Raw genomic sequence first — 17,314 nt, 5'->3', positions numbered from 1 at the left:
CTAGAGATGGGCCACCTGTGGGGGCAGACCCACCTCTGCTATGGGGCTGTGGAACTGCCTGGGCTAGGCCTTAGCCGGTGGGTGGCTGCGACCGGAGACCACTTGCTGAGCCAATGGTCCTGTGTGGAGGGCGGCACGTGGGTGACCCCTCATGTTCTGTGGACAAAGGTTTGCACCCAGGTACCTGGCTCTGTCGGCGAAATCTTACAATTAGCCCTAGACTGGGCCAGGTAGAGAAAACCCCAAGGGTTGTCTGAAGTGTGACACGGTCTCCCCAGTCTCCCCAGCCTGCCCTGTGGCCCAGGACCCTCTGACATTGACCTGCATCGCACACCTTTTCCATGAGCCCCTCTGTACTGGCCTTGTGCCCAAGCTGGAGAAGGAGACAGACTGCCACGCTGATGCAGGAAGGACAGCCATGTGCATGTGGTGATAAGCACTGGGTGTCCAGGGAGGGACACAGGGCCCAGAGCAGAGGATCCTGCCCTGGAAAGTGGGAGGTGGGGGCCTCGGCACTAATGAAGGAGGAGAAGATGATCCAGGCTGGAGGAATGACCCAGGTAAAGGCCCGGTGGCAGGAGGAAGCCAGAGCCAAGGGGAGGCTCCACTCAGTTTCTGTGAGCAGCATCTGGGGTCGGAAGAGCAATCTTCCCCTGGTGAAACCTATCAGGTGTGGCCTGTGCTGATGGTCCCCTCCACACGTCCTCTCTCCAGAGACATGAAGGTTTCCCTGGATGGGAGGTGAAATGCCTCATTGAGGTTTGATTTGGCCACTGGGAGAGCTCTAGCCCAGCAGCATCTCCAGGGCCTGCGCTGGACCCCAGGACCACAGGTGGTTGCCCCCAGATCCTGCCCTCTTCCAGGTCAGTACAACAAGGGCCCCCAAAGAAGTCCACATCCTAATCCCTGGGACCCATTGACTGTGTGACCTTACAGGGCAGGTGTGATTGAGTAAAGGATGTGAGGTGGCCGGTGATCCTGGATGACCCAGGTGGGCTCACTGTGACCACAGAGTCCTTTGGAGAAGACAGGTGGAAGGGTCAGAGTCAGAGAGGGAGAAGTTACGAGGGAAGTGAGGGCTGGGGCCACAGGCCAGGGAGTGTAGGCACCTCTAGAAGGTGAAGGCCAGGATTGGACGCCTCCCTGGAGCCTCCAGAAGGAAGGTAGCCTGCCAAAGTCTTGATTTTAGTCCCTTGAGACCCATTCTGGGCTCCTGACCTCCAGAACTCCAAGCTAACACCTGTGTGCTGTTTTAAGCCACTATGCGTGTGGTCGTCTGTCACAGCAGCCATAGGGAAGTCATACGCTGGCACAGCTGGCTTTACAAAAGCCAAGAGGAGAGCCAGTCGCAGGCAACACAGCTGAGGGCCTTCGCAGACCAGCTCCTCCCCTTGGTTGTTAGCAAACACCAGGTGAATCAATAGGCTCCCTTTGTGCTTGAAAACATTCCCACGGGCACGAGGCAGCACACAGCCCCCCACCCAGAAAGGGGCCAGGTGCCCACACAGCCACCAGCACATCCTTTCTGAGTGCCCCCTAGTTTTCACAGAACCGTGGCCTCCAGAACACTCAACCACATCCACTGTCCAACTGGAGCGCCTGCTGAGAGAAGAGAGAGCCTGAGTTCTGCCAAGACCAAGGATATCTCCTGGGTGGCGGTGTGGTGGGGCATGACCCAAAGCACCTCTGTCTGCTTCCACCATCTTTGTAGGGATGGGAGGCCACGGGGCCTGCACTCCCTTGGAGGGCCTGGGGATGGTCTCCTGTACCCCTTGTCACAGAGTCCACCATGTCCAGGGGACCCTCAGAGCTCCAGCCCTTGCAGCCATCAACATGCACCCGTCCTGCAGGAGTCTGTCTCGGTAATGTAACTGGGGACAGAACATGCTCCACTGGAGGTAAGAGAGGCTGGGATTAAGGATCAACAGCCTCCTAATGTTCATTTCCCACAGAGGAGTCATCCATGGGGACCTGGTGGGGAAAATCAATTCTTCTTTGGAGGGTGTGGGAAGAAAAGCTTTTGTGGTCACTGAAATAAAGCCACAAACAGGATTGGTTATCCCACTAAACTGAGAAAGGCCCGTTGTCTTCCCCAGAGAGGTCAGCTTTCTACCTGAAGAGCATATCCTACATTACTTAGAGTTGTTTGCTTTATTTTTATTTTCATTTCTCACTTCTAACCGGTACTATCTGCAGTGTATTTTTTACACTAATTAAGAACAGATACGAGGACTGGTGCCCGGAGCCACACTCAGTGTATAAAGGCGGGTTCATGGAAGGAATCTGCCTCAATGTCCACTCTCCCATCTCTCGGCTGTGTGACTCTGGGAAGCCACTCGACCTCTCTGGGCTTCTGTTTAACCTCCAGTATAGAGAAGGTCCTAAAACCATCTGTCAGCCTAAGGCAGGCATGTCTTGTCTTTCTCAGATGCCCACAAAGATCCACCCTGCCTCTCCCTGGGAGCTGCCAGTCAGGGAGAGGGAGTACGGAGAGCTCCCTGGCCAGGCCTGGCCTCACCTCCCAGCCGAGGGCCGGGAGTGGGGAGGGCTCGGCCTAAGCGAGAGCAGATGGAGACGGGATGTGGGGTCAAGAGTGGCCCGTGCCTGCTTTGTGAGATGTCCAGAGAGCTCCCACAGAACATAACGGAGACACCACTGGAGGGGTGTGATCGGAACCGGCCTGGGGGAGAGGCCAGCGGGGAGCAGCACCTACATTCCCCAGTGGCATCATCAGCATCCCGTCCCTCCAAGCCCCTTAACTCCATTAGCGCCGATTGAGCGCGTGAAGCCCAAGTCTGGCCCCAGATCCAATTAGCTTAGGAACATATGTCTGAACATGATGACGAGCATTGGATGAGACCGTGTCTCAGTATATATAGGAATTTGCTTTGGTCTGAGGGGCAGGGTGGTTGGAGGCTTGGTTGTCTTCCTAAGTTCCTGGGTAGTCGGGCGAGGGGATGGGGGGCGGCCCCCAGAGACGCTAGTCACACTGGGCACCAGCCTGGTGTCAGATGCAGCGTGGGTCCCTGAAAAGGCTTCGCTTACACCTGCCACTGTGTATTCTGTGCAGGACTCTTGTGGATCTTCAGAGGCAGCTGGGGGGCTTTGGAAAAATGTGGAGCCCTGGCCCTATCCCCAGACAAGCTGACTGGGTGGGTCTGGGTTGCATGAGTGGGGTCTGCATATTGAATGAGCAGGAGATGCCCCAGGAACCATTTACAGAGCTGCTCACAGGAGAGCTTACTCTTCCCATCCTCAAGGGCAGTCCTGTGAGGGTCAAGGTGCTGCCATATTGATGGAGGGACACTGAACACTGAGAAATGACCTGGTGCTGGGTGTGAAACCAAGTGGCTGGCTGATGGGGATAGAGCAGGAGATTTGGGGTGGGTTCAGATACTGCCCGGTCCTAGAGGAGTGGTGTGTGTGGGAGCTGTAGAGGCTCCATGGAGAAGGGGATCCCCAGGTGGGCTCCAGGTGGCCTGAAGGTCAGCAGAGAGGTGGAGGTTGGAGGGTTGGAGGACGAGCCCCCTGAGCCCTACTGCCATAAGGGCAGCATCAAATCCTGAGGCTTGAGCTGGCTGTTGCAGAGGTTGTATTGCATTTTGTATGGGAGGCATGGCAAATGCCACCTCACAGCCCCTTCACACTGGAACTGCCCAGGCCACAGCCAGCCCTTCCCAGCTTGGAAAAACGCAGCACGCTTTGTAGTCTGGCAGCCCGACCGACCCACGAGTGGGCACCTGATTCAGGGGAAGGTCATCCATTGGCTGGTCAGGGGCCAGTGCCAGGATCTGATACAAAGGGCATTGCCTCATAGGCAGAGATGATTGGTAGAGCCAAATGGACTGGCTGCTTCTAGAATCAGAGAATTAGGAGCCAGTCATAATAGAACAATTAGCAGAGAGGAGCTGGCACAGCCTTCGGGAGGGACAGAGACAGTAGCCAGTCTGTAGGGCTGCCCTGAGTCCTCATAGCTCTGATTCCCAGGCCACAGTCCCCAACCCCAACTATCATTTTAAAAAAATTGGTCAGAATTTGTCCTTGTTTTTTGTTCTAATACGTGCAGGCTTGTATCCATTCCTCCTTCCCTCCATCCATTAACTTGCCCATCCATCAATCCCTCTCTCTCTCCATCCATCATGAATGGATCCATTCATCCATTCATGCATCCCTCCCTCCTTTCTTCCCTCCGTCCATCCCTCCATCCATTTACCTATCAATCCCTCTCTCCATTATGCTGAGTGAGAAATAAGTCAATCGGAGAAGGACAAACAGTATATGTTCTCATTCATTTGGGGAATATAAATAATAGTGAAAGGGAATAAAGGGGAAGGAAGAAAAAATGAGTGGGAAATATCAGAAAGGGAGACAGACATAAAGACTCCTAACTCTGGGAAACGAACTAGGGGTGGTGGAAGGGGAGGAGGGCAGGGGGTGGGGGTGAGTGCAACAGTGCAAGAGGATTCCCTTTTCTCCGCATCCTCTCCAACATTTGTTGTTTCCTGCCTTGTTAATTTTCCCCATTCTCACTGGTGTGAGGTGGTATCTCATCGTGGTTTTGATTTGTATTTCCCTGATGGCAAGTGATGCAGAGCATTTTCTCATGTGCATGTTGGCCATGTCTATGTCTTCCTCTGTGAGATTTCTCTTCATGTCTTTTGCCGATTTCATGATTGGATTGTTTGTTTCTTTGGTGTTGAGTTTAAGAAGTTCTTTATAGATCTTGGAAACTAGCCCTTTATCTGATACGTCATTTGCAAATATCTTCTCCCATTCTGTAGGTTGTCTTTTAGTTCTGTTGACTGTATCCTTTGCTGTGCAAAAGCTTCTTATCTTGATGAAGTCCCAATAGTTCATTTTTGCTTTTGTTTCTTTTGCCTTTGTGGATGTATCTTGCAAGAAGTTACTGTGGCCAAGTTCAAAAAGGGTGGTGCCTGTGTTCTCTTCTAGGATTTGGATGGAATCTTGTCTCACATTTAGATCTTTCATCCATTTTGAGTTTATCTTTGTGTATGGTGCAAGAGAGTGGTCTAGTTTCATTCTTCTGCATGTGGATGTCCAATTTTCCCAGCACCGTTTATTGAAGAGACTGTCTCTCTTCCAATGGATAGTCTTTCCTCCTTTATCGAATATTAGTTGGCCATAAAGTTCAGGGTCCACTTCTGGGTTCTCTATTCTGTTCCATTGATCTATGTGTCTGTTTTTGTGCCAGTACCACACTGTCTTGATGACCACAGCTTTGTAGTACAACCTGAAATCTGGCATTGTGATGCTCCCAGCTATGGTTTTATTTTTTTATTTTTTATTTTTTTTAAAAACGGAAAATGGATGTAATTTCTTTTTCATGTTGGTGAAATTTTTCACGGATTTTAGATAGGTTTTATTTTTTAAAATTCCCCTGGCTATTCGGGGTCTTTTCTGATTCCACACAAATCCTAAAATAATTTGTTCTAACTCTCTGAAGAAAGTCCATGGTATTTTGATAGGGATTTCATTAAACGTGTAAATTACCCTGGGTAACATTGACATTTTCAAAATATTAATTCTTTCAATCCATGAGCATGGAATATTTTTCCATCTCTATGTGTCTTCCTCAATTTCTTTCAGAAGTGTTCTATAGTTTTTAGGGTATAGATCCTTTACCTCTTTGGTGAGGTTTATTCCTAGGTATCTTATGCTTTTGGGTGCAATTGTAAATGGGATTGACTCCTTAACTTCTCTTTCTTCAGTCTCATTGTTAGTGTATAGAAATGCCATTGATTTCTGGGCATTGATTTTGTATCTGCCACGCTACCAAATTGCTGTATGAGTTCTAGCAACCTTGGGGTGGAGGCTTTTGGGTTTTCTATGTAGAGTATCATGTCATCAGCGAAGAGGGAGAGTTTGACTTCTTCTTTGCCAATTTGAATGCCTTTAATGTCTTTTTGTTGTCTGATTGCTGAGGCTAGGACTTCCAATACTATGTTGAGTAGCAGTGGTGAGAGTGGACATCCCTGTCTTGTTCCTGATCTTAGGGGAAAGGCTCCCAGTGCTTCCCCATTGAGAATGATATTTGCTGTGGGCTTTTCGTAGATGGCTTTTAAGATGTCGAGGGAAGTTCCCTCTATCCCTACACTCTGAAGAGTTTTGATCAGGAATGGATGCTGTATTTTGTCAAATGCTTTCTCTGCATCTAATGAGAGGATCATATGGTTCTTGGTTTTTCTCTTGTTGATATGATGAATCACATTGATTGTTTTACGAGTGTTGAACCAACCTTGTGTCCCAGGGATAAATCCTACTTGGCCATGGTGAATAATTTTCTTAATGTGCTGTTGGATCCTATTGGCTAGTATCTTGTTGAGAATTTTTGCATCCATGTTCATCAGGGATATTGGTCTATGATTCTCCTTTTTGGTGGGGTCTTTGTCTGGTTTTGGAATTAAGGTGATGCTGGCCTCATAGAACGAATTTGGAAGTACTCCATCTCTTTCTATCTTTCCAAACAGCTTTAGTAGAATAGGTATGATTTCTTCTTTAAATGTTTGATAGAATTCCCCTGGGAGCCATCTGGCCCTGGACTCTTGTGTCTTGGGAGGTTTTTGATGACTGCTTCAATTTCCTCCCTGGTTATTGGCCTGTTCAGGTTTTCTATTTTTTCCTGTTCCAGTTTTGGTAGTTTGTGGCTTTCCAGGAATGCGTCCATTTCTTCTAGATTGCCTAATTTATTGGCGTATAGCTGTTCATAATATGTTTTTAATATCGTTTGTATTTCCTTGATGTTGGTAGTGATCTCTCCTTTCTCATTCATGATTTTATTAATTTGAGTCTCCTCTCTCTTCTTTTTAATAAGGTTGGCTAATGGTTTATCTATCTTATTAATTCTTTCAAAGAACCAACTCCTGGTTCTGTTGATCTGTTCCACAGTTCTTCTGGTCTCAATTTCGTTGAGTTCTGCTCGAATCTTTATTAACTCTCTTCTTCTCCTGGGTGTAGGGGTCTATTTGCTGTTTTTTCTCTAGCTGTTTTAGGTGTAAGGTTAGCTTTTGTATTTGAGTTCTTTCCAGTTTTTGGATGGATGCTTGTATTGCGATGTATTTCCCCCTTAGGACTGCTTTTGCTGTATCCCAAAGATTTTGAACGGTTGTATCTTCATTCTCATTAGTTTCCATGAATCTTTTTAATTCTTCCTTAATTTCCTGGTTGACCCTTTCATCTTTTAGCAGGATGGTCCTTAACGTCCACGTGTTTGAGGTCCTTCCAAACTTCTTGTTGTGATTTAGTTCTAATTTCAAGGCATTATGGTCTGAGAATATGCAGGGGACGATCCCAATCTTTTGGTATCGGTTCAGACCCGATTTGTGACCCAGTATGTGGTCTATTCTGGAGAAAGTTCCATGTGCACTTGAGAAGAATGTGTATTCAGTTGAGTTTGGATGTAAAGTTCTGTAGATATCTGTGAAATCCATCTGGTCCAGTGTATCATTTAAAGTTCTCGTTTCTTTGGAGATGTTGTGCTTAGAAGACCTATCGAGGGTAGAAAGAGCTAGATTGAAGTCACCAAGTATAGGTGTATTATTATCTAAGTATTTCTTCACTTTGGTTATTAATTGGTTTAAATATTTGGCAGCTCCCACATTCGGGGCATATATATACAGGATTGTTAAGTCCTCTTGTTGGATAGATCCTTTAAGTATGAGATAGTGTCCCTCTTCATCTCTCACTACAGTCTTCGGGGTAAATTTTAGTTTATCTGATATAAGGATGGCTACCCCTGCTTTCTTTTGAGGACCATTCGAATGGTAAATGGTTCTCCAACCTTTTATTTTCAGGCTGTAGGTGTCCTTCTGTCTAAAATGAGTCTCTTGTAGACAGCAAATAGATGGGTTCTGCTTTTTTATCCAGTCTGAAACCCTGCGCCTTTTGATGGGGTCATTAAGCCGGTTCATTTTCAGAGTTGCTATTGACAGATACGAGTTTAGTGTCATCATGATATCTATTCAGTCCCTGTTTTTGTGGATTGTTCCACTGAACTTCTTCTTAAAGGGGAATTTTAAGAGTCCCCCTTAAAATTTCTTGCAGAGCTGGTTTGGAGGTCACATATTGTTTCAGTTCCTGCCTGTCTTGGAAGCTCTTTATGTCTCCTTCCATTTTGAATGAGAGCCTTGCTGGATAAAATATTCTTGGTTGCATGTTCTTCTCATTTAGGACCCTGAATATATCCTGCCAGCCCTTTCTGGCCTGCCAGGTCTCTGTGGAGAGGTCTGCTGTTACCCTAATACTCCTCCCCATAAAGCTCAGGGATTTCTTGTCTCTTGCTGCTTTAAGGATCTTCTCTTTATCTTTGGAATTGGCAAGCTTCACTATTAAATGTCGAGGTGTTGGACGGTTTTTATTGATTTTAGGGGGTATCTCTCTATTTCCTGGATCTGAATGCCTGTTTCCCTTCCCAGATTAGGAAAGTTTTCAGCTATGATTTGTTCAAATACATATTCTGGCCTTCTGTCCCTTTAGGTGCTCTCAGAAACCCCAATTAAACGTAGGTTTTTCTTCCTCAGGCTGTCGTTTATTTCCCTTAATCTAACCTCATGGTCTTTTAATTGTCTGTCTCTTTTTTCCTCAGTTTCCCTCTTTGCCATCAACTTGTCTTCTATGTCACTCACTCATTCTTCCACCTCGTTAACTCTCATCGTTAGGACCTCTAGTTTGGATTGCATCTCATTTAATTGGTTTTTAATTTCTGCCTGATTGGATCTAAATTCTGCAGTCATGAAGTCTCTTGAGTCCTTTATGCTTTTTTCTAGAGCCACCAGTAGCTGTATGATAGTGCTTCTGAATTGGCTTTCTGATATTGAATTGTAATCCAGATTTTGTAACTGTATGGGAGAGAGGACTGTTTCTGATTCTTTCTTTTGAGGTGAGGTTTTCCTTCTAGTCATTTTGCTCAGTGCAGAATGGCCAAAAACAAGTTGTATTGGGAAAAGGAGAAAAAGAGAAAGAAGGAAAGAAAAGGTAAAAAGAAAAAAGAAAAAAGGAAGAAAAAAAGAAAAAAGAGAAGAAAAAGAGAAAGAGAAAGAAAAAGAATGAAAGGGAAAAAAGGGTGGGGGAGGCAAACAAACAAACAAAAAAACACGGGGGAGTATCTTCTGATTCTGTGTACTTTAAGTCCCTTGACTACCCCTGGAACTTGTCCGTCTAGCTGGTCTTCTGGGGGAGGGGCCTGCCTTGCTGATTTTCAGGTGTTAGCACTTGGGGGAGCTGCTCTGCCCCCTGCCTGGTGCAGGGCTCAGTGGGGGTTGTTTACCCCGTGAGGCTCCAGGAGGAACAACCACGGTGGCGGTGGCGGCAGCAGCTTGGAAACCTGGATTCAGCCCCCACAGGAACTCTGAAGCACTCCGCCTGCAGGGCCTGGCGGCTCCGGGGCGGGGCCGCTGCTCTGCTCAGCTCGGGATAGGAGGGCAGGAGCGTCCTCGCTGTCCTGGGCCCTCCAGGCCTCTGCCTGTCCCGGGGGGAGGCTGGATCCTGGGCTGTGTCCTGGCGCCCTGGGCTCCCGGCCTGCGCTGTTGGATTCGCGCTCCCGCCCCGCAGCCCCCTCCGCGGAGCCGCCGCCCGAGTCCCTCCGAGCTGCTCCCGGAGCCGCGCAGCCCCCTCCGCTCTGCCGGAGCCGCCTTCGAGCTTCTCCCCGCCGCACAGCCCCTTCCGCGCGGAGCCGCCGCCTGAGTCCCTGCGAGCTGCTCCGGGTCAGCCACGCGCGCTGCAGCCCTTTAGGGAGCTCGGCCTCGGGGTGTGGCGCACTCTCCCCGGGGGCAGGTGTCTGTTAGTGTCCCAGGGAGCCTGAGGGCATCCCCGCCCTCCTGGGTCCTGCTCCAACTCCCTGCGAGCCCCTTTCCGCCCGGGAAGGTCGGTGCAGCTCCTGCGTCTCCGGGACGGGGCTCTCCTGTCCTGGGGACACTCGCCCCGGCCTCAGCCCGGCTCCTCGCGGGGCCCCTCCCCCTCGGATGCCTTTTGTTTCTTTATTTCTTTTTTCCCCGTCTTCCTACCTTGATAGAAGCGCGAACTCTTCTCACTGTAGCGTTCCAGCTCGTCTCTCTTTAAATCTCAGGGCGAATTCGTAGATTTTCAGGATGATTTGAAGGTTATCTAGGTAATTTGGTGGGGACAGGTGATTTGGGGACCCTACTCTTCCACCATCTTGCCCCTCCTCCTCTTTTCAACTTTTTGAGAAACCTCCATACTGTTTTCCCGAGTGGCAGCACCAACTTCTATTTCCATCAAAAGTGTACAAGGCTTCCCATTTCTCAGATTTTTTATTTCTTTCTGTTTTAGTTTGAGTAGTTTATATGTCTCTAAGAATGTATCCATTTCTTTGAGATTGCCTAACTTGTTCACATAGAGTTGCTCATAATATGTTCTTATAATTATCTGTATTACTTTGGTGTTGGTTCATTCAGGATTTTATTAATCTGGGTCCTTACTCTTTTTGATAAGTCTGGCTGGCCAAGGGTTTATCAATCTTATTAATTCTTTCAAAGAACCAGCTCTTAGTTTCCTTGATCTGTTCTATTGTTCTTGTGGTTTCTATTTCCTTGATTTCTGCTCTAATCTTTTTTACTTCTCTTCTCCTGTGGGTTTAAGCTTTATTTGCTGTTCTTTCTCCAGCTCCTTTATCTATAAGGTTAGGCTGTGTATTTGAGACATTTCTTCTTTCGGGAGAAAGGCTTATATTGCTACATGCTTCCTTCTTAGGACCGCCTTTGCTGCATCCCAATTGTTTTGAACAGTTGTGTTTTTATTTTCATTTGTGTCCATGAATTTTAAAAATTCTTTAATTTCCTGGTTGATCCATTCATTCTTTAGTAGGATGCTCTTTAGCCTTCATGTATTTGAGTGCTTTCCAAATTTTCCCTTGTGACTGAGTTCCAGTTTCCAAGCCCTATGGTCTGAAAATATGCAGGGAATGATCCCAATATTTGGCATCAGTTGAGACCTGTTTTGTGAACCAGTATGTGATCTATTCTGGAGAATGCTCCATGTGCTGAGTTTGTGTATTCTGAAGAATGTGTATTCTGTTGCTTTAGGATGAAATACTCTGGGGACCCCTGGGTGGTGCAGCGGTTTGGCGCCTGCCTTTGGCCCAGGGCGTGATCCTGGAGACCCGGGATCGAATCCCACGTCGGGCTCCCGGTGCATGGAGCCTGCTTCTCCCTCTGCCTGTGTCTCTGCCTCTCTCTCTCTGACTATCATTAATAAATAAAAAATTTTTAAAAAAAGGATGAAATACTCTGATTCTGCCTGTGAAGTCCATCTGGTTCAGGGTGTCATTCAAAGCCCTTGTTTCCTTGTTGATCTTCTGCTTAGATGATTGGTCCACTGCAGTGAGTGGGGTGTAAGTCCCCTACTATTACTGTATTATTAGCAATATGTTCTGTGGGGAAAGGGAGCCTCTCTAAGATGGCTACCACAAAATGATATAGCAGCAGAGGGAGTGCAAATTCAGAATTTTTAGAAGTCTGCTCTGTTGAGGGATGTCACTGCATGAAAGGTGCTCAGGTGCCGAAGCAAGGGTAGAATACTGGTGGGACGGGGGATCTCAGGATCCTGAAGGTCACAGGAAGACTTCTGGTGCCTGAGTGCAGCAGAGTTTCCAGGCATTGCAGCAGGGAAAATGACTGCAATCAGCAAGCACAGGACTGGTCTTTCAGCTCAGTGTTGGCATAAACCATGACCTGCCACACAGTTGGCATGACTGTTCTCCAAGCAGGAGCCCCCAAAATGGCAGAACCTGTGAGACACCTCCCTGCCCCCCAACTTCCTTCCCTAGGAAGAGCAGGGCAAGAGTGCGCTGCCAGCGTCTAGAGTTTGGGACTCAAACCAGGTGGTGTATTTTTGATACGAATGTTCAGTCATAGGCTGGGTGAGCATGGAGTGCAGATGGACTGGGGAGACAAGAGTGATTGGGTACTGCTCCCTGAGGGTGCATTGAGGAGTAGGGCCCAGAGCTGAAAAAGGACATTCGGAGGCTGAGAGGGCTGCCATTTTCACTGTCATCCTGTAAAGCACTGTGGAAAGCCTTCAGGAAACAAAGCCACATAGAGCAATCCTGAGCAGATTACTTAGCCTGGCCCCTTGCTAAGTGTGGTGCAATACCACCCACGGCTAAGACACTTGAGAATCACCTCAACAGGCCTCTCCCCAAGATCAGAAAGAACATCCAGGCAAGTCCACGTTTACAGATCACTGAGAACCGCGAAACTCCAGTGCTAGGCAAATACAGCATATAGAAACCAACAGGGTTTTTTTTCTCTATAATTCTTTAGACTTTCGTTTTAATATTTTTCTCTTTCTTTTTCAACCAATTTCTTATTTTATCAACTCATATTTTTAAATAGTTTTTAAATTATATCTCTAGAATTACATTCTACTTTTTCAGTATATTTAATTTTATTTTATATATATATATATATATCTAAGTTTTCCTTTATCACAACTTTAGGATGCAGTTTTTTCTAACAAACCAAAATACACACCAAATCTACTATATGGCTCTTTTCTATTCACCTGTATGATCATATTTGCTTTTCTTTCATTTATTCCTCTTTGTTTTTGGGGTTTTTTTTTTCTGTTTTGTTACACTCTTTTTCTATTTTTTTTATTTTTTATTTTTTTCTGTTTCAAAACATTTTATTTAATTTTTTAATAATAAATTTATTTCTTATTGGTGTTCAATTTGCCAACATACAGAATAACACCCAGTGTTCATCGTCAAGTGCCCCCCTCAGTGCCCATCACCCACTCACCCCCACCCCCCACCCTCCTCCCCTTCCACCTTTTTTAAAATTTTCAACTTAACAGTAACATTGTATCCTTTCAATGTACTTGATTTTATTTTTATTTTTTTGCATTTTTAATTTATTAATTTTTTGCATGTTTTTTATTGGAGTTCGGTTTGCCAACATATAGCATAATACCCAGTGCTCAACCTGTCAAATGCCCCTCTCAGTGCCAGAAACCCAGTCATCCCATCCCCTCACCCACTTCCCCTTCCACTACTTCTTGTTAGTTTCCCAGAGTTAGGAGTCTCTCATGTTTTGATACCTCTCTGATTTTTCCCACTCATTTTCTCTCTTTTCCCCTATGATCCCTTTCACTATTTTTTTTATATTCCCTGTATGAGTAAAAACATCTGATGATTGTCCTTTGCTGTTTGAATTACTTCACTCTGTATAATATCCTCCAGTTCCATCCACGTTGAAGCAAATGGTGGCTATTCATCGTTTCTAATGGCTGAATGGCATTCCATACCACTTCTTCTTTATCCATTCATCGGTCGATGGACACTGAGGCTCCTTCCACAGTTTGGATACTAGGGACATTGCTGCTATGAACATTGGGGTACAGGTGTCCCCGTCTCTCACTGCATCTGTATCTTTGGGGTAAATCCCCAACAGTGCAATTGCTGGGACATAGGGTAGATCTATTTTTAACTCTTTGAGGAACCCCTACACAGCTTTCCAGAGTGGCTGCACCAGTTCACATTCCCACCAACAGTGCACATCCTCTCCAACATTTGTTGTTTCCTGCCTTGTTAATTTTCACCATTCTCACTGGTGTGAAGTGGTATCTCATTGTGGTTTTGATTTGTATTTCCCTGATGGCAAGTGATGTGGAGCATTTTCTCATGTGCTTGTTGGCCATGTCTATGTCTTCCTCTGTGAGATTTCTGTTCATGTCTTTAGCCCATTTCATGATTGGATTGTTTGTTTCCTTGCTGTTTAGTTTAATAAGCTATTTATAGATCTTGGATACTAGCCCTTTATCTGATATGACATTTGCAAACATCTTTTCCCATTCTGTAGGTTGTCTTTTAGTTTTGTTGCCTGTTTCTTTGGCTGTGCAGAAGCTTCTTATCTTGATGAAGTCCCAATAGTCCATTTATTGCATTTGTTTCCCTTGCCTTCATAGATGTATCTTGCAAGATGTTGCTGTGGCCAAGTTCAAAAAGGGTGTTGCCTGTGTTTTCCTCTATGATTTTGATGCAATCTTGTCTCACATTTAGATCTTTCAACCATTTTGAGTTTATCTTTGTGTATGGTGTAAGAGAATGGTCCAGTTTCATTATTCTTCAAATGGCTGTCCAATTTTCTCAGAACCATTTATTGAAGAGACTGTCCTTTTTCCAGTGGATAGTGTTTCCTGCTTTGTCGAGTATTAGTTGACCATAGAGTTGAGGGGCCATTTCTGGGTTCTCTATTCTGTTCCATTGATCTATGTGTCTTTGTGTGTGTGTGTGTGTGTGCCAGTACCACAGTGTCTTGGTGCCAGTACCACACTGTCTTGGTGATCAGGGCTTTTTTTTGTGTGTGTGCCAGTACCACACTGTCTTGGTGATCACAGCTTTGTAGTACAACCTGAAATCCAGCATTATGATGTCCTCAGCTCTGGTTTTCTTTTTTAATATTCCCCTGGCTGTTTGGGGTATTTTCTGATTCCACACAAATCTTAAGATGATTTGTTCCAACTCTCTGAAGAAAGTGCATGGTATTTTGATAGGGATTGCATTAAACGTGTAAATTGCCCTGGGTAGCATGGACATTTTCACAATATTAATTCTTCCAATCCATGAGCATGGAATATTTTTCCATCTCTTTGTGTCTTCCTCCATTTCTTTCAGAAGTGTTCTGTTGTTTGTAGGGTATAGATCCTTTACCTCTTTGGTTAGGTTTATTCCTAGGTATCTTATGCTTCTGGGTGCAATTGTAAATGGGATTGACTCCTTAATTTCTCTTTCTTCAGTCTCATTGTTAGTGTATAGAAATGCCACTGATTTCTGGGCATTGATTTTGTATCCTGCCACACTGCCAAATTGCTGTATGAGTTCTAGCAATCTTGGGGTGGAGGCTTTTGGGTTTTCTATATAGAGTATCATGTCATCTGTGAAGAGGGAGAGTTTGACTTCTTTGCCAATCTGAATGTCTTTTATTTCTTTTGTTGCCTGATTGCTGAGGCTAGGACTTCTAGTACTATGTTGAATAGCAGTGGTGAGAGTGCACATCCTGTCGTGTTCCTGATCTTAGGGGAAAGGCTCCCAGTGTTTCCCCATTGAGAATGATATTTGCTGTGGGCTTTTCATAGATGACTTTTAAGATGCTGAGGAATGTTCCCTCTATCCCTACAGTCTGAAGAGTTTTGATCAGGAATGGATGCTGTATTTTGTCAAATGCTTTCTTTGCATCTATTGAAAGGATCATATGATTCTTGTTTTTTCTCTTGTAGATATGATCAATCACATTGATTGCTTTACAAGTGTTGAACCAAGGCAGCCCGGTGGCACAGCGGTTTAGCACCGCCTGCAGCCTGGGGAGTGATCCTGGAGACCCAGGATCGAGTCCCACATCAGGCTTCCTGCATGGAGCCTGCTTCTCCTTCTGCCTGAGTCTCTGCCTCTCTCTCTCGCTCTCTCTGAATGAATAAATAAATAAATCTTAAAAAAAAAAAAAAAAACAAGTGTTGAACCAGCCTTGCATCCTGGGGATAAATCCCACTTGGTCATGGTGAATAATCTTCTTAATGTACTGTTGGATCCTATTGACTAGTATCTTGTTGAGAATTTTTTCTGTTCATCAGGGATATTGGTCTATAATTCTCCCTTTTGGTGGGGTCTCTGTCTGGTTTTGGAATTAAGGTGATGCTGGTCTTATAGAATGAGTTTGGAAGTATTCTGTCACTTTGTATCTTTCAGAGAAGCTTTAGTAGAATAGGTATGGTTTCTTTAAACGTTTGGTAGAATTCCCCCTTGGAAGCCATCTGGCCCTGGACTTTTGTGTCTTGGGAGATTTTTGATGACTGCTTCAATTTTCTCCCTGGTTATCAGCCTGTTCAGGTTTTCTATTTCTTCCTGTTCCAGTTTTGGTAGTTTGTGGTTTTCCAGAAATGGATCCATTTTTTTTTGATTGCCTAATTTATTGGCCTAGAACTGCTCATAATATGTTTTTAAAATAATTTGTATTTCCTTGGTATTGGTGTTGATCTCTCCTGTAAAGTAATGTGAATGGCAGATGGATTTCATAACTACAGATTCTTGGTATTGGTTGTGATCTCTACCCTTTCATTCATGATTTTATTAATTTGAATCTTTTTTTCTTTTTAGTAAGGCTGGCTAATGGTTTATCTATCTTATTTATTCTTTCAAAGAACTAACTTCTGGTTTTGTTGATCTGTTCTATAGTTCTTCTAGTCTCTATTTCATTGAGTTCTGCCCAAATCTTCATTAATTCTCTTCTTCTGCTTGGTGTAGGTTTTATTTGCTGTTCTTTCTCCGGTTCCTTTAGATGTGAGCTTAGCTTGTGTACTTGTTTTTTTCCAATTTTTTGAGGGATGCATGTATTGCGATGTATTTCCCTCTTAGGACTGCTTTTGCTGTCCCAAAGATTTTGAATGGTTATATCTTAATTTTCATTAGTTTCCATGAATCTTTTTAATTCTTCTCTACTTTCTTGATTGTCCCGTTCATCTTTTAGCAGGATGCTATTTAACCTCCATGTGTTTGAGTTTCTTCCAAGTTTCTTTGTGATTGAGTTCAAGTTTCAAAGCATTGTGGTCGAAAATATGCAGGGGACAATCCCAATCTTTTGGTATTGGTTGAGACCTGATTTGTAACCTAGTATGTGGTATATTCTGGAGAAAGTTCCATGTGCACTTGAGAAGAACGTGTATTCAGTTGTGTTTGGATGCAAAGTTCTGTATATATCTGTGAAATCCATCTGGCCCAGTGTATCAACCCTTGTTTCTTTGGAGATGTTGTTCTTCGAATACCTGTGATCTGCAGAAATTGCCGTGTTGAAGTCTCCTACTATTAGTGTATTATTATCTAATTATGTCTTTACTTTGGTTATTGGTAGTAGCTCCCACATTAGAGGCCTAAATATTCATGATTATTAAGTCCTCTTGTTGCATAGACATTTTAAGTATGATATAGTGTCCCTCTTAATCTCTTACTATACAGTCATTGAGATAAACTTTAATTTATCTGATATGAGGATTGCTACTCCTGCTTTCTTTTGAGGACCATTTGAATGGTTAAATCGTTCTCCAGTCTTTCATTTTCAGGCTGGAGGTGTCCATAGGTCTAAAATGAGTCTCTTGTAGACAGCAAATAGATGGGTCTTGCTTTTTTATCCAGTCTGAAACCCTACGTCTTTTGATGGGATCATTAAGCCCATTCACGTTCAGAGTTACTATTAAAAGATATGAATTTAGTGTCATCATGATACCCACCCAGTCCTGTTTTTGTGGATTATTTCTTTGGGCATCCTCTTTTTTTTACAGAGTCCCCCTT

The sequence above is a fragment of the Canis lupus genome, chromosome 1, assembly GCF_048164855.1.
Source record: "Canis lupus baileyi chromosome 1, mCanLup2.hap1, whole genome shotgun sequence".
NCBI classification, from domain to species: domain Eukaryota; kingdom Metazoa; phylum Chordata; class Mammalia; order Carnivora; family Canidae; genus Canis; species Canis lupus.
Note: the sequence above shows the minus strand (reverse complement) of the source record.